This window comes from Lissotriton vulgaris, chromosome 1_1 (genome assembly GCF_964263255.1).
Source record: "Lissotriton vulgaris chromosome 1_1, aLisVul1.2, whole genome shotgun sequence".
Taxonomy (NCBI): Eukaryota; Metazoa; Chordata; class Amphibia; order Caudata; family Salamandridae; genus Lissotriton; species Lissotriton vulgaris.
This window is the reverse complement of record NC_141685.1, coordinates 44932517-44954360: the sequence shown is the minus strand read 5'-3', so window position 1 is coordinate 44954360 and position 21844 is coordinate 44932517. Positions and strand designations below refer to the sequence as shown.

General features: G+C 51.4%; 1 long non-coding RNA gene across 2 annotated transcripts in view; it reads right to left on the bottom strand.

Annotated features, from left to right (window-relative positions):
- The window catches only part of LOC147737146 (uncharacterized), a 113284-nt gene that overhangs the window by 868 nt on the left and 90572 nt on the right, over window positions 1-21844 (bottom strand). The gene's annotated exons all lie outside the window — the stretch shown is intronic.

Genomic DNA, 21844 nt, shown 5'->3' with positions numbered 1-21844 from the left:
AAGGCAGATATTAAAGTCATATGGACTGGCACCAAACTGATATTAAAATAATATACACTATTAATTAAATTGTAATGCAGATTTCTGGGACGGGAAGGACTCCACCACGGACAACAGGCATTTTCCCCTGCCCTGAGTTACCGCCTACTTGTATCTGGTATCCTGACTTGAGTTTTGGCCTCTGCCTCAAACAAATCTATTATGTGCTGCGAGGACTATGCCTAGACCTATCCCTCGACTATGGTCCAGAGTATGAATCAAGGGCAATAAAATGAAGGCGTACTTTCATGTGTTCATTTTATTCCACCTGATTATCAGTTGTTAGGTTTTTCTGCACCTGGATTTACTGGGTGCAGAAAATCAGGACACAATTATTTTCCAGACAGAAAAATTAGACTGAAAAGACGCATAAGACTCTGGGGGTGCATCAGAAGCAGCCAAGACTTATGCTGTTTTCTTTACTAACTGGGGGAAAACCACAATTCTTCCCTCTGTTGGTGTTCACAGTCGTTGTCGGCCTATGATTCGGCATTGAGTGCAGAGCGTATCGAGTAGAGCCGAGGAGGAGTTAACGAGCAAGAGGAGCGGAGCCTGGGACGACTGCCCGGGTTTGTTTTGGGACCAGTTCCCGCTCCCGAAGGTTTCTCCCGCTTTACCCGCGTCCTGTTATACGGGCGCTTTAAGTTCGACGGATCTGTTTTGGGGGCAGGAACGGCCACTGCCGGCACGGCAGTGCTAAGGCACTGCTGGTGCTGCTCGTGCGGCGGACGCTGCAGGGGTCAAAGGAGCCTTGGCCTGCGGTGCTGCTGGTGCGGCGGCTGTGACGAGGGACATGATTTTCAAGGACCACAAAAAGAGGAGTATAAGAACATATCATTCATAAATGGGCAACACCATAGCCCAGGTATTCAGGTACCTGGAAGTGGGAACGCGGGAGCAATTTGGGATTTATTCTTCAAAACCTCGCAATTAAATCTGGAAGCTTTAACATATCAGTCCAACAAAATGGAGGTCCAAATAGATCTCTTGAGGGCTATGGCATCCTCTGTTGCCGGAATTGAGCAGAAGATAACAACGCAAAATAATCTAATAGTAAGGGCACAATCTCAGCCAATATCTACGTATGCAGAGTGTAGTTGTGCCCCGCTAATTAACAAACTTGCTATCATTCCGGATATTTTAAAAACGATAATTGACAATGTAAAAGGGAATTTTCCTTATGTGGGAATTCAACCCATCAAGACCGACTGCCCCTCTAAAGATACAATAAAATGTAAAGACAATACTGTTGTTGTTAAAGAAAAAATAGATGATAAAACAAAAGATCAAGAAGTGATACACCTATGCTGGACACAATCAACATTGACAAACGCAGTTCCAGAAGTTCATCTATCAAAAAGACAGAGGAAAAAACAACAGAAAGCAAGAAATAAAGCTTCTAAAAGTATAAAAAATACAAATTCATCAGATATAGTGAGATTGAACACTGGAAACAACCATGACCAAATATCATATTGTGAAGGTGAGGGTAAACAAATGTTACCAACAAAACCCTTTTACCCTCTATTTAATAAGGATATATCGGAGGTAAAAGCAGTTATGAATATGGCCGGGATGCCCCCCACCCCCTCCCAACACCAATTCCCCATGGGAGGAGACAGACACAAGTTTGAGCTTTTGGAAGGCGGGGGGGAGTTACCCCCCCGCCGTATTTATTAAAATATGAAACAAAATTTAAAACTTTAAATAAAAACGTTTCATACATTATGTACAATTTTACTTTCATTACATTTTGATGAAGACATGTTCTTTGGCTAACCTTAACAGATCTCTAATACAAAGGTTTCCTAGCCGAGTCTAGCATCCTGAAAATGCATACATTCTAAAATAAAATTGTACATCCTAGCATTAAGGGCCAACGGCAAGGTCTTAACCGGTGTCAGATCCCTACTACCAAACTCCCGCCCTCACGGTGTGAGTGGCGCATGCGCAGAGGACTTTACCCTCGTTACCAACTGTAACTTCCCTTGTCGTGGGGGCCCCCTTTCACTCGACGCCATTTTAAAGGTCATCCGAGTTCCCGTGTGAGGTATCTATAAGAAGGACAGCGTGGACTACCCCCTTTCCCCACACACTCTTCCGCCGGAGCGGATATCCGCCCCCTGGGAAATTCGTAGGAGGGGCATATATCCGTCTCCACCCTTGGGAGGGGCCTATGGCCGTCTCCCCCTAGGCGACCCATCCGTCGTGGGTGCCGCCTCCCCGTGGGAGGGGCCAGTGGCCACCTCCCCCCGGGCGCCCCCATCCATACTGGGTGGCGCCCCCCCTAGGGACCTTGAAATTACTGCTCACCGATCATGACCTTACCGCCACAGGCCGGATAGTTGACCGACTATCCGGCCCCCCCACACCTCCTAAAGGTCATGCCTCCTCAATACCCTTAGCCATGCTATGAAGTCTCCTATGAGTAAATCATTCCCCGCCCTGGACAGGTGAACCCCATCATTCAAGTATAGTGATCACCCCGAATACACCCATGGGAAATGCTTTGCAAATGCGCGGAGCGAAACAATTTCCCAATTTTATTGTTGACCCTCTTTACCGAGTGGTTCAACGCCGTCACAGAGAAACCCCCCCGCCAAACTCTCCTGGGGATCATGTGGGACCAGGCAATTGTGCACCCCGGGAGTTTCCTAGCCAACCAGCTGACTGCCGACAATATGTGTTCCACTAACACTCGTCTTCCCAGTCTTACCAAGTCATTGCCCCCCAGGTGCACTATGATCACAGATGGCGGTGACCTTTGCCGCCCTAAGAGACCCTCCACAAACGGTTGAAATTGGTCAAAACAGAGGCCTCCCTTCCCATGGAAGGTTACTCTAAACCCGTATTCCCCAGATGCGTGAGTCGCGTCACCTGCCATAAATACTTCCCCGGCGCGCCTCACGTATGAGTGGCCCACAACCCATACAACTTGATCTCCAGTCGGTGATCCTCGACCGCTGGTCCTCTGGTGTTGGGTTGATCCCAGATTCCGCCCCGCGTCACAGGCTTGCGAAACTGTAATTCAAGCAAAAGACAACAAGCGTGAGTGCATTTCATCAGTCTTTTACAACATGTGCAGTCGCACATACCTCTTGAAACAGTTCGAGGACCAACAGCCTAACTGTTTTACTTCTTCCGCACCCAGACCCCGAGCCGTAGCCTCAGTAGCGGCCCCTATTCTGAATGAGTGGGTCCCAAAATCGCACGGGTTAATGCCCGCCGCAGCGATTGTAAGTGCCAGCACCCTCTGAAACTGAAATTTGGTCAGAGGGGTGCCATCCTTGTGTCTTATCAGGCTCCCTCCCCATGTTGCCGGCCTCTGTGCCAGGTAGTCCTCTAAATACCTTATCGGACAATTGGGCCTCCCTCGAGCGCGCCGCACAACAACACTACTCCCTATAGCTTCCTGGTCTGTCTTGGACCTGGCTATCGAGATCAGCATCGAATCACCCCGTATTTGAACGTGATCCCTGCATAAGCCTCCCTCCATATCTTTCTTATTCCTCGCCACGAGTTCGCTTACCCGCATGGCCCCATGGATTGCCAAGGCGAAAGCTGCCCGGAACAGAACTGCTTCGGAAGGGGAGGAGCATGTCTCATCCAGCTTTGCCAAAAGCAGAGACAATCTCTCTAAACCAATCGGCTGCCTCGTATCTTGTCTGCGACCCTCAAGGCGTTACCAACTGCGGAGCGCCTTCCTGACTAAAAAGGAACCCGTCGGGTCCCGTATGCCGTGGAGCTGTGCCATGAATGATATGGCCGCCCTATGTCTGTTGGCAGTTGCCGCTGATCGGCCTTCTCTATGAAGCGCCACTAAGAACCCCAGGAAGGATTCCTCCTGCCCCCAGCTATGTCTCCCTGCCGCGCCTAAAAAGGTGCAGTAAGAACGAAACGCTCCCTCATAGGCTTTCCTCGTCCTGGGCGCTAAGCTGGCTGCCACGAGGTCCTGTAATCCGGGGCACCGATCAGCCATAGTGCTTCGGGGAACGGTGCCGCCACTAGATCCGCTGTAGGTAGGTAGCCCCTGAAAGCCTGCATATGTGAACGAGAGAGTGCATCAGCTGCATTATTCAGTACACCCGGCACATGTTGTGCTCTGAACTGTACATTCAATCTCATGCAACGTAATACAATTTCTTTCAACAGCCTCAAGATCCACTTGCAGCGTGCTGCCTGCTGATTAATGCACTCGACCACTGTCATATTGTCCGACCAAAACACTACTGAGCGGTCCCTAAAATCATCTGGCGATGCCAACAGAGCCACCCAAATGGGAAACAGCTCCAAGAACCCAATGTCACCTGTTAGGCCACTGGAGTGCCACCACGTCGGCCATACTTGTGCCGACCATCGGTTACCAAAGATGGCGCCAAATCCCACGCTCCCAGCTGAGTCGGTCCACAAACCCAGTTCGTCAGACGATGCTGGGGGTTTGTTCCACGCCACTCGACCGTTGAAGTCCGCCAGGAATGCCAACCAAATGCGCATAACCTGGCGAACATCTGCCGACAGTCTTGTGCGGTGGTGTCCCTTCTTGAGGCCGGCCATAGCCTGTGCAATGGAACGTGAGAAGGGGCGAGCCATCGGTATTACTCTCAAGGCAAAGTTAAGCTGGCCCACCGTTTGTTGTAACTGGTGCAGGGTCACTTTTTCTTTACCCAGGCATTGTATTAAGGAAGCCCTGAACTTGGCCACCTTCTCCATTGGCAGACGGAAGCATCCTTCCACAGAATCGAGCTCAATTCCCAGAAACTCCAGTGAAGTAGAAGGCCCCACTGTCTTACCTGGTGCCAATGGGACCCCGAACTCCTGCATGAGAATGCAGAAGTCCTGCAGTGCCTGTGCACATTTCGTAGTGCCTGCCGGCCCTAAGAACAGGAAGTCGTCTAAATAGTGCATCACCTGTCTATGCCCTGTGGCCTCGGTGAAAGCCCATTCTGAAAAACAGCTGAACATTTCAAAATAAGCAAAAGAAATTGAGCAGCCCATGGGCATGCATTTATCCATGTAATACTTCCCCTGGAACGTAAATCCTAACAAGCGCTGGTCCCGCGGGTGTACCGGGAGCAACCTAAATGCTGATTCGATGTCTGATTTCGCCAGCAGAGCACCGGGGCCCAGGTGATTCAGTAGGTCAACGGCATCGTCGAACGATGCGTACCGAACTGAACAGACATCCGGGTCAATGGCTTCATTCACCGAGGCCCCCCTCGGGCCGACAGATTGTGAATGAGTCTATACTCCCCTGGGTCTTTCTTCGGAACCACTCCTAAAGGTGAACACACAAAATCCGCCACTGGCGGGCATGGAAAAGGTCCTGCTACCCGTCCCAAGCTGACCTCTTTGGTAATTTTCTTGGCTGCCACTGCCGGGTTGTGTTGAACGGATCGCTGATTTTTACAAAAGGGGCTCCCCCGAAAATTCCCCGCCGGAATGTTGAAGCCATATAGGAAACCATTCCTCAAAATCCCGGCGGATACCTGATCAGGGTATTTGTTCAGCCAGGGAGTCAAAGCCATGATGTCGATGGGTGAAGACAATTGATTCCCAAGCATCACTTCAATCCTGCTTGGATCCCCCCTTTCCTCCCGAACTACCGCTTTTGGACCTACAGCTACTTTCCGGGTGTGAGGAGTTCCCACAGCCCGCACATGCATGCCGGAACCTACATGTTCCCTGGGGCCTGTTACAGTTACTTCTGTTGAAACCCCAACAAACCCTGCGCTTGCCCCCATTTCCGCCGGTCTTGGGCTGTGATTCCCCACCGGCGCTTGCTCGAAAGGGCTGCGCCGGCCTTTGTTGAAATGTCCCAGACCCGCTCCCGCCCGGCGAGGACGTACCCGCCGATCCAGGCAAGAGCTGTTTGTGCCATGATACCGTGTCGAGGCAATCCCACGTTAAAGTTGCATCAAACTCTTTAGACTTTCGAAAGTGAACATCATTACCTTTCCACTCATTCCCCCCGTACATGTTATAAAAATCCATGATCCTGTTCTGGTAACAGGATAGATTGGGCAACACTTCAGGTTTACGTTCCCCCATTACTGCCGTAAATATAGAGAAGGCCTTCACCCAGTTCGCTACGGTCTCGTCGATCCTAAATTCCGCCATCTTGGCCCGCCATACGCTGGGGTGCCATAAATCTTTCTGGGTCTTTGCGTACTCTATCTCACGATGGTCGGTCAATAGTGAAAACATATTAACATATTTGTCCCCCCATATCATTTCCTTCGTGGCCGCCGGGATGTGCTGGGCTACCCTTTCGCGCCTCGAAGGAACTGAACTCTCCCCTACCATTGGCAATGGGTTCTTACCGGGTTCAACCGCTGTGTCTGCTGTCTTTTCTCTGCCAACTGTCGTCACTCCCGGTGCCACCTGTGGGGGAATAGAAAGAACATTCGCCGTCCCGGCTTCTCTTGACTGCCGTAACTGCTCGATTATTAATCTGGCTTCCTCGGCCGGATCCCCCGCGGCCACTGCCCCCCCTGTTTTCTTCTTAAGCCAGGGTAATACTGCCGCTAACTGAAGGGCCAGTTCTGGGGGCATCTGATCATCCTCGACCGGAGTTATTACACAGGGATTGGTAAACCCACATCTGGACTCGGTACCGGGCCGTGTGACGGGGTCTGCTGGGGGTACCTCCGGGACCGGGCCCTCCCCGGAACCCGCCCTCTTCTTACTACGTCTCCCCCTACCCTCAGGGGCGACTCCCGGCAAGGCCGGACCTATCACCTTCTTAGGCCGCCCCGAAAGGTTGTTCTGGGCTGCTATCTGCTTTTTAACCTCCGCTAAACCCCGACCGATCAAATCTACTTTACCCAGTTTTCGGTCCATGACCGCCATTCGGTTCGACAAAGTGCGCAGTATCTTCTCCAACTCGGAGCTCTTTCCCGCTTTTTTGCCGGACATGACTTCGTTCACTCCGTTCGACTTGATCGACGAGGTCCTAGATCCTTCACACGCCTGATACTGAAAAAGAAACAACAAAGATTACAAGTTCTCAAAATTGCTGCTTGTTCCGTCGAGGGCTCCCGAGCAACGAGTGGTGCAGCCTTCAGAGCACTGGAACAAGAGGCCGCTTCCTTGGATTCCCGCTCTATTTATCTGTCTGCTGAAGGGCGGGGGCCCTCCTCGGGTACGCCCATCTGGGCGCGGTCTTCCGGGCGGGTGTCTAGGACAACCCCTTCTGGGCGGGAAGGGCGTGTTCCGGCTACGCCGCTTTGGGCATACCAGCCGAACCACGCCCCCCGCCCAAAACGGTCTCCCGGGGGGAGCGGGGCACCCATCCATACGTTCGGGGGGACCGAGTGGTCTTCCCTTTCCAAAATAAATGCTTAAACAAGCAAGCTGATAGTATGGAAATGATAGAGAATGGGAAAATTCAGTCCTTAGAAATGCTGCAAGTGGAGGAAAGTAATAAACAGGTGGAAAATAAGCCATCACAATTGGAATAGAGCAAAGAGTGAGAGTATTAGAGATGATGAAACGAATAGAGATTTGTTAAAAACCTGGAAGGATATTAAATTACCACAACATCTGGGAACCAAAACGAAGCAGTTACATAAACATCGACAATCATGGTCTCAAACTGTTAGTAATCATAATGGAAGGTTAATTGAACATGCTCAAGGATCACAATCCGGTTATATTACAACTCCTAGTGCCACACAACATACACAGGCCATTTACTTGGCGGTTTCGGGCAGACTCTCTCCTAAACCCTGTATATGAGGATACCATTAGGAAAGCCATAGTACAGTATTTTGATCTGAATGTGGGCTCGGTTGATAGCGCGGCCACCCTGTGGAAGGCCTTCAAGGTCACAATAAGGGGAGTATGCATAGGTACGCCGGCAGGCATATTGCAGGACTTAAGGGGGCAATTGCGGCGCACCAAGGATAAATTGCGAGAATTGGAATCCTCTTATGACGCAACGCCCTTGCCTGAGACACTTACACTCATTCGAGAATACATTGACGAATACAACACATTAGCTGCCTCTGAGGTGAAGTACTTGTCTAAGAGGTTTGTGGCAAGAGCGTATGGGGAGGGTGGCCGGCCGGGCCGAGTGCTGGCTAACCGTCTTCGTGACCGTATGGATGCCCCCCAGATAGAGCGCATTGTGGACGACGGGGGGGGGGGCGAACACTTCACCCCTGGGGACATCCTAGGTCAATTTTGTAGCTTCTATGAGACACTTTATACCTCTCGAGGTGACCTACCAGGAATCCGTCTTAACAGACTACCTTTCGGATACAGCTTGCACATCGTTATCTGATGTACATAAAAAATTCTTAAGCTTGCCCATCGATGTGCAAGACGTCAAGGACGCTATACTATAAATGCCCAACAAGAAGGCTCCTGGGCCCGATAGGCTGTCAGCAGAATTTTATAAGCAATATGTCGACTTGCTTGCGCCTCACCTCTTGGCAGTGTATGCGGAGGGGCATGAGGTTGGCCATCTCCCTCCATCCCTCCGGCAAGCACTTATTATCACCCTGATGAAGAAAGATAAAGACCCATCACGGTGCGAATCGTATCGCCCCTTATCCTTGATTAACATTGACGCCAAAGTCCTCGCTAAAATATACATCCTTTAATGCCCCTACTGGTTTTACCAGACCAGTCTGGCTTCATCCCGGACCGCTCCACGTCTTGGAATCTCAGGACGATTTTTGCCATGTTCCATGTGTAAATGTAAATGTATAGGCATTTATATAGCGCACTACTTACCCGTAGGGTCCCAAGGCGCTTCGACCGCTGCGAAACCCTTCCTGGCTTCCCTGAGAGATGGTCCCTTAATGGGTATCTCCAGGGTGAGACCAGGCATCCCCGGCGGTCTGGTGGGGCCGTTAGTGAAGATGAGGCAAGCTAATGCCCAGAGTTGCCGAGTGTGATCGCTGATCAGAGTGGGCACCGAGGCGAGAGAATTATCGAGTCCGCTGACCCTGGTCCAGAAACCTGCCGCGCCGGGAATCGAACCCTGGTCCCGGGCTGTCCTCTGCTCTCGGGTCTGCCGCCTCTAACCAGTGAGCCACACTACTTCACTGAAGTGTGCTGAACCCCGAGTTGCCTGCTGTGGCTGTGCTACTGGATGCAGCCAAGGCGTTCAACTCCATCGAATGGAAATACATGCTTTCCATGTTGTACATGATGGGATTCCCCCCTGTGTTTGTCCGGTGGGTTCAAATTTTGTATACAGTCTCCTTGGCAAGGGTGCGAGTGGGTGGCTTCACATCTGCTCCGTTCACTATACAAGGGGGCACTTGACCGGGGTGCCCCTTATCCCCTTTCCTTTTTGCCATCGTGCTAGAAACCCTTGCCTGTAGAATTCGCCAAACACACAGGGCGGTGGCTTTGAACTTTAATAATAGGCCAGTGGGCATATCTGCGTATGCAGACGACATGGTTCTATACATTCGTGAACCATAGCTATATCTATTGCAGGTCATCCGTGAATATGTCCGTTATGGGCTGTACTCTGGTCTCACCATTAATTGGGAGAAATCTGTCATGGTTCCCCTCACACCTGCCACTAAATCGCCCCAGGTTGACTATCCCTTGCTGTGGTCAGAGGATCCTGTGAAATATCTGGGCATCTGGATCCATAGTGACCCCGTGACGGTTGTCCGCGAAAATTATGGGAGGGCTTACACTGACCTGGTACACCTAATTGATAGATGGGTGGGGTTACCTTTATCACTAGCGGACCGCATAGCTGTCATCAAAATGGTGATACTGCCTAAATTACTGTATCTGTTCAGTAATATTCCTATCCGCTTAAACAAGCAATTTTTTAAAACGGTGAAAACACAATTGCTCCACTTGGCGTGGGGTGCGAAGCCACCCAGAATTGGCTGGTCCACACTTACATTGCCTTTTGATACAGGGGGGTTCTGTGCTCCTGACTTCTTTGTATACTACCTATGCGGACTGGCCCAATACGCATATTTTTGGTTTCGGCCGCATGATTTTTTTCCTCATGTGCCGGTTGAGGAGGGGGATGCCGGCGAGATACCTTTGCATGGCATTATTACACAAGTGCATAGATTGACGCCCAAATCGGAAATAAATACCATTGATGCCACGGTCTCTGCATGGCAAGCTATAGGCCGGAGGACACATAAACTCCCGCTGTATGCTCCTAACATGCCTATTGAGGGGCATAGTGCCCTATCGGTTGCTCGAGAGCGCGGGGCGCTTCGTGCACTCAAAGAGGCAGGCATTTCGATGATGGGTGATCTTTATAGAGATGGGACATATATTACTGGGGAAGATTTGAGCTTTATATCCAATCCTACACCGTTGTTTACTTATACCTGCTATCGTCTGCGCAGAGCTGTCAGGGATTACTATACTACATTTCCAGACGAGCCGGCGATTTATAAGTAGCTGCAATTGGTTGTGACGGCAGCCTCCAGGAAACATCTACTCACTAAACTTTATCGGGTGGTGCAGGAAGAATTGGTGCTCCCGGAAGACAAGAGTCTGGCAAGATGGAACAGGGTTTTAGATACACAGGTCACGTTGGAAATGTGGGGAAAGATTTGTGGTCTGACGGGAAAGCTGTCAGCTAATAGTAATTTACGCATTATACACCTTAAATTCCTCCATCAAACATACCACAAACCCGCACGCTTACACAAAATAGGACTTAGAGATACTAGTTGCTGCAGACGATGTGGACAGGAGGAGGCAGATTTCGTTCATTTAGCATGGCACTGCCAGGGTGTGCACAGATACCGGATAGAGGTGCTGGAGATGGTTTACACGATGACTGGTCAAGTGCTGGACTGCACCCCACTGTTCTGCTTATTGGGATATGTACCTTCAGTGCAGGATGTGATGGGACGCTTTGTGAGAATTGCTATATTGCTGGCAAAGAGAAGGGTTCGGTTCACGTGGGATGGGAAGCGAGGCCCGGCAGCTGCCAAATGGTTAACTGATATGGTGTATTGTCTGGCGCAATTGTCCCTCTATGAAGAAGAACTTCCAATGAGATCACGACCTAAAGACATCTGGGCCCCGTTACGAGAATACTTGTTGACCCGTAGTGAGCAGACTGAAGATGCGGTCAATGCTCCTTCAGACTGACGGGAGAACTGTTTCAGTCAAAGACTGTAGCCACTGAACTGCAAGCCCACAGGGCAAGGATGTGTTCTAGTCCTGATATACGTATCCACCAGCGACATGTATGTGTATGTATGTATGTGTGGTTTCTTATATAGCGCACTTATCACCTTACAGGTATCAAGGCGCTTGCTTTGGGAACCCGTCCTGGATTTTCCCTGTGAGATAGCCCCTACTGGGCACCCCCAAGGCATCCCGCTGCGGGGGCCGTTGTGGAGATTGAGCAAGCTATTGCCCAGAGTTGCAGAGTGTGAACCCCTGATTTGAGTAGGCACCGAAGCGAGAATTATCGAGTCTGTGGACATTTGAGCTCAAGACCCTGCTGCATCGGGAATTGAACCCTGGTCCCGGGTCTGACCTCTGCTTCAGGGTCTGCCTCCTCTAACCCGTGAGCCACACTTCTCCACCCAGATGGGTCAAATCATGCTAATGTGTGGTCACCAATGCAGAACTAGGCCCGGGCTGGGGGTGGGAATGGGGGGATGCTATTCAGTTGTTGGTTTCTGTATTGATTATGACTATGTATGCTGACTGTAATTCTCAGGTACGTATCTGACATGTCAGTTTTTTTTTTCTTTTTGTTTTTGCATTAAAATCAATGAAAAAAGTCACAATAAATAAATACATAAAAGAGTGCTCAGCCTCCTAAAGCATTTTATTCATTGATCTGTATTTCTTCTTTCCTGTCATGGGGATGACTGCACAGATATCCTTACAAGTAGGATCTTTTGAATTCTGCATGAACCTATTTACTAATGGTCCTAATTGAAGGTGTCATTTAGAAGTTAAATACATGTTTCTGATGTGAGGTAGGGTGGGTATGGGTGAGAGAGATAGAGAGAGAGAGAGACAGAGAGAGTGTGTGTGTCTGTCTGTCTATGTCTGAGTATGTGAGAGTACTTGAGCGAGGGGAGCCGGCTCAAAAAGCGGTAGAGTGTGCAGAGAGTCCAGCGGATCCCCAGAGGTAAACAGAGGCTAAAGTAGATAATACTAATGCTCTTTGTGGTAGTGTGGGGGAGCAGTTAGACGTATACGAGGGATTGTTTTAAGCATTTGTTGTACACACAGTGGCAATAAATGACACACACTCAATGAATAAATATGAGACCAATTTATAAAATGACACTTGGTCAGATTTATTTTGCGGAACAACAGAATTTCATCTTCGGCAAATACGTTTAGCAATAGAAATTATGTTCAACATAAAAAGTGGACAATTAGTGCATTTTCCAGACTTTGTAATGTTAACCTATGGGGTGAAGAAAACATTCAACATACGTATAGGCAACATCTACTTACAAGACCATTCTTCGGAAGTTAAAGTTAGGATTGGACAAGGTTCAGTTCAGAACCCACAGTGCACCACCAGCGGCACGTGGGCGCCCAGGTGCAGGTGCAAGTTCAAGGTTGGAAACCCAATACAAACTAAGGGGGACTGGGGCAATCGGACAGAGGCTGCTTACAGGTAAGTACCAGCGGCTTGGGTGAACGAGTCTCTGGGGGTTGAGGCCAACACTGGACATGGCCCAAGGCAGCCCCATGACTACACCACACCACCAGCGACAGAGGTTGCAAGACAACACAGCATCAAAGACCGGCCAAGTTGGAAAAGGTATGAAGGCTCGGGCCAGGAGGCCGGTCGAAGGAAACCAAAAGCTGTCATGGTAAGTTTCGATTCTCGGGAACATAGCAATACCCTTCGTCCTCTTCACCAAAGCCCAGAACGGATGGTTGCAAGGGTGCCTTTTGGTGTCAGAAAAGGCATACCAAAGCACGTTAAGGTTGAGGGGGTCTCCTTGCAGAGGCTGCAGGTAACGTCGAGGAGTCCAGACGAGGTCAGCTCATGGTGGACTCTCTCTCTAGACTGACTGGGAGCGATCCTCTAGAAAGGAGCGAATCTAACTAAGGGCTGAGCCCTGAATGGCAGCCTCCTTGACACGGTCCACGGTCCCATGGTCGGCCGTGTCAAAGGCAACCGAGAGATCCAACAGCACCAGGGCCTGAGGAGTACCTCTGTCAGCCCTCTCTCAAGTCCAATACCGCCAGTATTACGGTCTCCATTGAGTGGGCAGGCCGAAAGCCAGCTTGGTGTGAGTCGATATAGTTGGACTGTTCAATAAAATTGGACAGGCACTTCACCACAGGAACAGGAGCAAAGAGATTGGGCGGTAATTCAACAGGATCTGGGGGTCTGCCCCTGATTTCTTTAGAAGGGGAACCACAATTGCATCTTTAAAGGCCTTAGGGACACAACTCTAGAATGGGGACTCATTCAGAAGAGAGAGGGCTAGTCTTGGGAGGCTGGTATAGGCTTCTTTTAGGATGTGTGGTGGGCAGCAGTCCGTAGGGGATACAGATTTTACTTTAGACAAAAGGTCCTGGAACACCTGTGTACAGTAGTTCTCTGCAATCTTCTCTGCTGGTGCACATCGGTAGTGCCGGCTCTTCTTAGTTCATCAGGAACTGAAGTTCAGAGACTGGGGATGCCACCTGAAAACTAGATTTAAGGGTGTTACAAGGGAGTGACAGGTAGTGTCCAATTGGCCCTTTGCCTGGGGGGTCTACGCCCTCTAACATGCCCACCTTCTGTGAGAGGAGGACACAGTCCTAGCCCTAACTGGATAAGTCCCATCATCTTCAAGATGGTGGGCACTGAAAAGTGAACTTGACCTAGCCTCCAGCACCCGAGGGGTATAGTTGGCAGAGGGGGGCACATCTCCTCTTCTATCAAAGGTTTCCCACCTGTCCTGCTGCCAAAAAGGGGGTGAGGACAGGATGGAGACCAGCTCCTTCAAACAGGAGAGGCTGGGGTTGCCTTACAAAGGCGGCAAGACCTTTGAAGCTCCCCACCACGGATGGCTCTTCCTGTGCAGGGGGAGACGTGAACACCTCCACCCAGGAAAGGCATTGTTCTCGGTCTCAGAGTGCGCAGGCACTCTCCCCTGAGGTCAGAACACACTCTGGTGGTAGCAGGCAGGCTCAGGCCAGTCAATGACCACACTAAGGATTGGTAGGTTTCAGGGGACCACGCTAACGGGCCCTATGTGTGCAATTTTTAATAAAAATTTACACTGGAATCGGTGCAAGTTTATTATGTTGAGATGCTTGGTGCCAAACATCACATATTTCAGTGAAGCCATCATGGAGCTGGGAACTCATAATGACGAGTGTCCAGCCTATGTACTTGCTATGGGGAGAGGATGTGGTGCAGCAGCCAGAGCTGCCGACTTGGGCACCCATCAATGACGAGGCAACCTTCGACGAGGCATCTGTCGACGAAGCAGGTAGAGCCTTGAGAGCCATCGACCGTCTCGTCGGCGAGGAGGCATCCAACGACGACCGACCGGAGACAGTACTCTTTTTCATCGACCACGAAGTGAGGGAGGTGGCAGACAAGCGAGGCTTCACCAACACCATGACAAACATCGACGGAGAGGACGCGAATTAAATAATAATTGTAGGTTGAGGAGAAGAGAAGGTGGAAGTCGTCGTTGTAGCAGTGGCGACGGAAGTCTTCGTCGACGAGGAACCCATTTTTTAGGCAAATTTGACTCAGGAAGAGACTTAGAAGCCTGAGACTTAGTGGCAAATCTCGGAGGCGTAGAGGTCATAAGTAGTCCCTTAGAAGGAGCAGGAGCCCTTTTTGAGGAAGAAGTCTGGCCTTCATGAGTAGAGGTGTGGTCTTTCTTGAGCACCTTAGCCTTAGCTCCCAGGACACCCCCGCACCGCACGGCCACCAGCTGCTGTGTGTGCCCCTCCTTCCCGCTGCTGCACTCAGCCTCGCTGAGCCTGCAGCCACGACCCCGCCCCCGCTGCCCTAGCGGGATCGCATTGTCTACCTTGTGCTTAACTTGTTTTTCCTCCCGTGTAACACTGTTTCTTGTATCCCCCTGAGCTTCTGACTTTGTGCTATTTTCCTCCGTGCTGTTATTTGCCCCTGTGCCCCTGTGATTTTGTACTTTTCCTAGGTGTTGTTGTCTCCCCTTGTGCCCCTGTGCCCCCCACCCCGCTCCCCGCTTCCCGCCGCCGTGCTCGCGGCCACGCCCCCTTTTCTTCTGTACCCTCCCCGCTCCTCCCTCCCTCTCACTTGGCCATAAATGGCGACCGTGCGGCGCAGGTGAGTGTGACCTGCTCCCAGGACACCCCCACACCGCACGACCACCAGCTGCTGTGTGTGCCCCTCCTTCCCGCTGCTGCACTCAGCCTCGCTGAGCCTGCAGCCACGACCCCGCCCCCCGCTGCCCTAGCGGGATCGCATTGTCTACCTTGCGCTAAACTTGTTTTTACTCCCGTGTAACACTGTTTCTTGTATCCCCCTGAGCTTCTGACTTTGTGCTATTTTCCTCCGTGCTGTTATTTGCCCTTGTGCCCCTGTGATTTTGTACTTTTCCTCCGTGTTGTTGTCTCCCCTTGTGCCCCCCGCCCCGCTCCCCGCCGCCGTGCTTGCGGCCACGCCCCCTTTTCTTCTGTACCCTCCCCGCTCCCGCCTCCCAGCTCCTCCCTCCCTCCCACTTCGCCATAAATGGCGACCGGGCGTACGCGCAGCGGGCGCGCCGATTGTGCGCTGAAGGCGCGCCAAAGGTAAGCCCGTCTGCGCCCGTCCGCGCCTGGACCACGCCCAGCGCCAGGCCCCCTGTCCCCCGCAGACCCCAGCCCACCCGCCGGACGTACGACGCCGCCACCCTCAACGCACACAACACCGGCCGAATCCCGGGATGCTACGGAGCCACCCCGAGACGCACCCACGGACCCTTCAGCTGTCACTCCTGCAAGTTCACCTGCATCCGGACCTGCACTACACCAGCACCCACCAAACCGAACACCAGCAGCAACCACCTGAAGTGCATCCTGCTCAACACCCGCTCCGTCCACAGACACGCCATCGAACTCTGGAACCTCCTCGACACCACATCGCCAGACGTTGCCTTCCTCACGGAAACCTGGATGAACGCCACTCAGCGCCCGACATTGCCATCGCCATCCTGGAGGGCTACAAGATCACCCGGAGAGACCGCGCCAACCAGACGGGAGGAGGTATCGCCATCGTCCACAGGAACACCATCCGCATCAAGACCAACACCGACGACACCCTGACAACCGCCGAACACCTGCACTTCCAGATCCACACCGACCCCAAGACCACCCTCAGAGGCACCCTCATCTACAGACCCCCGGGACCATGCACACAATTCAGCGAAGACATAGCCGACTTCATCAGCCCGCACGCCCTCCCCTCCGCTGACTACATCCTCCTCGGGGACCTCAACTTCCACCTGGAGAACAACAACGACCGCAACACCACCACCCTGCTCGACAACCTCGACAACCTCGGACTCAAGCAGCTGGTGACCACCCCCACCCACTACGCCGGACACACACTCGACGCCGTCTTCTCATCCAGCAAGGATATCGCCTTCAGCCACGCCACCGGACTCCACTGGACGGACCACAGCTGCGTCCACTTCAGCTTCAGAAGAACCACGATCCACCACCACCAGCAACAAGTTGCACGAAGAATCTGGAACAAGATCACGGCCGACCAACTCGCCGCATCCCTGAGGCAGCATCCTCCCGCCAGCTCAGCGAACCCCAGCCAGGCCGCCGACAACCTAACGAAGTGGATCAGCATCTGCGCAGACGACCTCGCCCCACTGAGGACTCCGTCCAGCAGACCCGGCAGCAAGAAGGCCCCATGGTTCACCGACGAACTCAAGAGCTCCAAGAAGATCTGCTGAGCCCTCGAGAGAGCCTGGAGAAGAGACCCAACACCGGACAACATGACCACCCTCAAGTTCGCCACCCGAAAGCACCATCAACTGATCCACGCCACCAAGAAAACAGCATTCAAGGAGCGGCTGGACAACAACGCACACAACAGAACTCTTCAACATCGTGAAAGAGCTCTCCAACCCCAACGCCGGAAAAAACGACATCACACCATCGTAGGACCTCTGCAACTCCCTCGCCTCCTACTTCCACAACAAGATCTCTGACATACACAACAGCTTCAGCACACAAACAACGCTCCCCACGACCGCACCAACGCCCCCCACCACCACCCTCAGCGCCTGGACCCCGATCAGCACCGAAGACACCATCCGCACGATGAACTCCATCCACTCCGGATCCCCCACCGACCCCTGCCCTCACCATGTCTTCAACAAGGCCGACGCCGTCATCGCACCCCACCTGCAGGACATCATCAACACCTCCTTCGACACCGCCACCTTCCCTGAGAGCTGGAAGCACGCCGAACTCAGCGCTCTACAAAAGAAACCAACAGCGGACCCCACCGAACTCAAAAACTACCGCCCAATCTCGCTCCTCCCGTTTCCAGCCAAAGTCATCGAGAAGACCGTCAACAAGCAACTGTCCGCCTTCCTCGAGACAAATGGATCCCTCGACCCCTCACAGTTGGGCTTCAGGGCCAACCACACCACCGATGACATCCGAGCCCTGCTCGACAACGGAGAAACAGCGGCCCTCATCCTCCTAGACCTCTCTGCAGCATTCGACACTGTCTGCCGCACCCTAGTGCAGCGCCTCAGCAACGTCGGAATCCAGGAGAAGGCACTAGAATGGATCATCTCCTTCCTCGCCGGAAGGACACAGAGAGTCCGCCTACCCCCGTTCAGGTCAGAGGCCACCGAAGTCATCTGCGGCGTTCCTCAGGGCTCCTCGCTCAGCCCCACCCTATTCAATATCTACATGAGCCCCCTTGCGGCCATCGCACGCCAACACAACCTCAACATCATCTCCTACGCCGACGACACACAGCTGATCCTCTCCCTCACCAACGACCCCACCACCGCCACAACCAACCTTCACGAAGGGATGCAAGACGTAGCCGAGTGGCCCGAGATACCTCAACAACCGCATCAACTTCTACACTCCCACACGCCAGCTCCGATCGACCAGCCACGCCCTCGCCGTCGTCCCCCGCATCCGAAGAGCCACAACAGGAGGAAGGTCCTTCTCCTACCTGGCCGCCAAGACCTGGAACTCCCTCCCGACCCCTCTCCGCCTGACCCAAGACCACCTCGCCTTCAGGAAGCTGCTCAAGACCTGGCTGTTCGAGCAGTAGCGGACCCCCCCTCCCCAAGCGCCTTGAGACCCTCCAGGTGACTAGTAGTGCGCGATATAAATGTCTTTGATTAATTGATTGATTAGCAGATACCAAACCCCCACTCACTAGCCCCTTCTTAGAGATGACAGTCCTGAGAGAGGAATCACTCTCAACATCTGATAAGGGATTATCCGTGGTCTTGAGTTTCTGTAACCACAGAAGTAGACTTCTCTCTCTGTCTCTTAAAGTCTTTTGAAGAAAAGTCCAGCAGATTTTACAATCTCTCACCTGATGTTCAGGGTGGAGGCAGTAGATACATTTTTTGTGGGGGTCTTTGGAATGAAGCCGGAGTTTCCCACAAGACTCACAGTGTCTGATGAGTGACCTCTTTCTAGTAGACAAAGCAGTGAAGACGGGCTTCTGAAGAGAAAAGGTAGAGGGACTGAGCAGCGCTCAGGGAGACTCCCTTCACACGACGTGCGGTAGAACATCTGAGAGCCTGAGCCTCTGAGGAGAAGGTTCCAGAGGGTGCGGTCGCCTGATTGGCTGGAGTTTGGACCATATCTAAGGACTTGGACAAGTTAGTAAAGTGACACGTTTTTTTCCTATTAACGTCTATGTTACAATACTTCCTATTGCTCTTTTAGCTGTGCTTTAGCTATGCTGTTGCTATACTGCTATTCTATGTACCGTGGGGATCTCACTTCGATGACGGGGAATGATTCAAGCATGTGAATCTATGAAAGTTACCCCATTACTGGAGAACAACAGATTTCTCACTGCTGAAGCTCTTACCCAAGTTGCTTTAGCCTTAGTTATCTCTCACATTGACTACACTAACTCTTTACTTTGGCATTCCGGCATATCAATCGAAAAGACTGCAACTAGTGCCAAACCAGGCTGCTAGAGTAATCTATCGCCAGCCAAGAATGCAGTATGTCACCCCTCTTATGAAAAAGTTACATTGGCTTCTGGTAGTCGAACGCAGTGCATTCAAGTTGGGATGCCTCCTCTTTAAAGCGCTCCATGGCAACTGCCCATTGTCTGTATCTACTCGGGTCCAGAGATATATACACACTCGGGATCTTAGGTCTTCCCATTTGAATCCCCTCGCTACTCCGTCCTTTAAACGCTAGAAATCGGGGGGGAATAAGATTTGCGGTCCTGGCCCCTCAATTTTGGAATTCTCTCCCTCGGGACATTAGATCGATGATATCATATCCTCAATTTTGGAAACTATTAAAGACCTGGCTCTTTCGCCAGGCTTATGAATGAAATACTTAGCGGCAGGACTCCCTTGTCCGCAGCACCATGAAACCTTGTGGTGTGCGCGCGCTTTATAAGTCTTTATTAGACAGCTCACAGTCCAGTTCACTATTTGTGGCATTCTTTTGGAAGTCAGTCTGTGAGGGGTGCCACAATGGTGCCATAATCCCTCACAAACCTCCTACAGTACCAGGGAAGCCAAGGAAGGCTCTCACTTGAGTCTGGGTAGTTGGAGCCACCCAGTCCAGAATCGTCTAGATCTTGGGGTGTAAGGGTTGAACCTGGCCTCCACTAACAAGGTGACCCAAGTATGCAAACTTTCCCTGCCCTATCTGGCACTTGAATGCCTTGATAACGAGGCCTGCACTTCTCAGAGCCCACAGTACTTTCCTAAGGTGGTTCAGGTGATCCTGCCAGGTGGAGCTAAAGACAGCAATAGTGTGTAGAAATGCTGCATTCAAGGATTCCAACCCAGCAAGGGCTTAGTTCACCAACCTTTGAAAAGTGGCAGATGCATTTTTCAAACCAAAGGGCATTACAGTGAACTGATAATACCCATCTGGGGTTGAAAATGCAGATATTTATTTTGCTCCTGGAGTCGTCAGACCTATATGCCAGTACTCTGATGTGAGATCAAACATACTCAGATACTTGGCTGCTCCCAACCTGTCAATAAGTTAATCTGCCCATGGAATTTGGCATGCATCAGTTTTGATCACAGCATTCACGCCCCAATAGTCCACACAAAACCTCATTTCTTTCTTACCATCCTGGCTATGAGGCTATGAGGCTTGGGGATTAAGACAACTGGGCAGGTCCAGGGGCTCTCAGAAGGCTTTAGAACTCCCAATTTCAGCATCATGCTTACTTCAGCTTTGATGCTCTCTTTCACATGTTCGGTCGGCCTGTATGTTTTATTCTCGAAAGGTAGCCTTTCATCAGCATCTACAGCATGGATACACCAGCTAGTCTGGCGACAGGTCAAAAAGAAGAGCTCAGCAAACTGATTTAGGACTTGCCTGATGGGCAGGTAGGGTATCTGACAAGACCACACCTTCCACTGACCCATCTTTTGATTGCTGGACAGGTCAGGGGCAGGTTCACTCTTTGCTTCCCGATCCTCATCTGTAACCATGAGCATGGCCACATCTGCCATGTCATAGTAGGGTGTAAGGCGGTTGACATGTATGACCCTCTTATGACTCCTGTCACAGCCAAGGTCTACCAGGTAGGTGACCTCCCTTTTTCTTTCTAGGATAGGGTAGGGTCCACTCCACTTACCTAGCAGAGCCCTAGGAGCCACAGGCCCCAAAACCCACACCATCTGCCCTGGCTGGAACACAACCATAGCAGCCTTTTGGCATTACCAGAGCTTCTGCAGCTAGGCTGTCCTCAATGTTTTTGCTTACTATTTCTACGTACTCATACATCCTGGAGCAAAAGCCAAGCACATAGTCCACTATATCTGCTAAGGTTCAACAAGAGGTTTCTCCAATCCCTCTTTCACAAGGCACAGTGGTCCCAACAGGAAACCCAAACAGAAGTTAAGATAAGGAGGACCCTACTCCTTTCTGTGGCCCTTCCCAATAGGCAAAAAGCAGGCATGGAAGTAAGACATCCCATCTTCTTTTGAGTGTTTCAGGAAGTCCACCAGTCATGCCCTTAATGGTCTTGTTAAATCTTTCAACAAGGCCATTACACATAGCAGAGTGGCTTTGGCCACACTGACCAGGACGTATGCAGTGGGGGATTTGGACCCCTAATATTATGCTGTTCAATTTTAACACGCAGCTCGATGGCTCAACACAGTCCCTAGTTGGGAAATTCGGCTCTCGGCGGGAATGGTGGACGCTGGTTGTCTTCCAGAGCTGTTAATGGAAGAATCGGGAACACCAAGAGATACTCCATATATTGTGCGACAGACGGCCATAGTATGGCATTGGTTTGTAGTGAGAGTACTTAATCGCGCACCATTCCATAGGGAGCTCCTAATCTAGATATTAAAACCAATCAGGCAGATGGCACCCAGTATGTCCTTCAAGGCATGGAGTGAGGGGGATGCGAGCAATAAGGTGAATTGTACCCGGATGAGACTTATCCCCTTTAAACATGCCCGCAAAAAGTTTGGTCTAAGCCAGGGGCAATTTTTACAACATGCGTGCTTGGCAGACACAACTAAGCACAACTGGCCATACCGTCCGACAGCTCCGCCGCATACTCCAACCTTCTGCCCAGCTGCTGTAGCGCTCATTGAGCATCGTGCCCCAATCTCGTCCTATTTGCCTGTTGTTGTCTGCTGCCATTTTGTGTTGTGCCTCCAGCCCATCCCCCACGCTC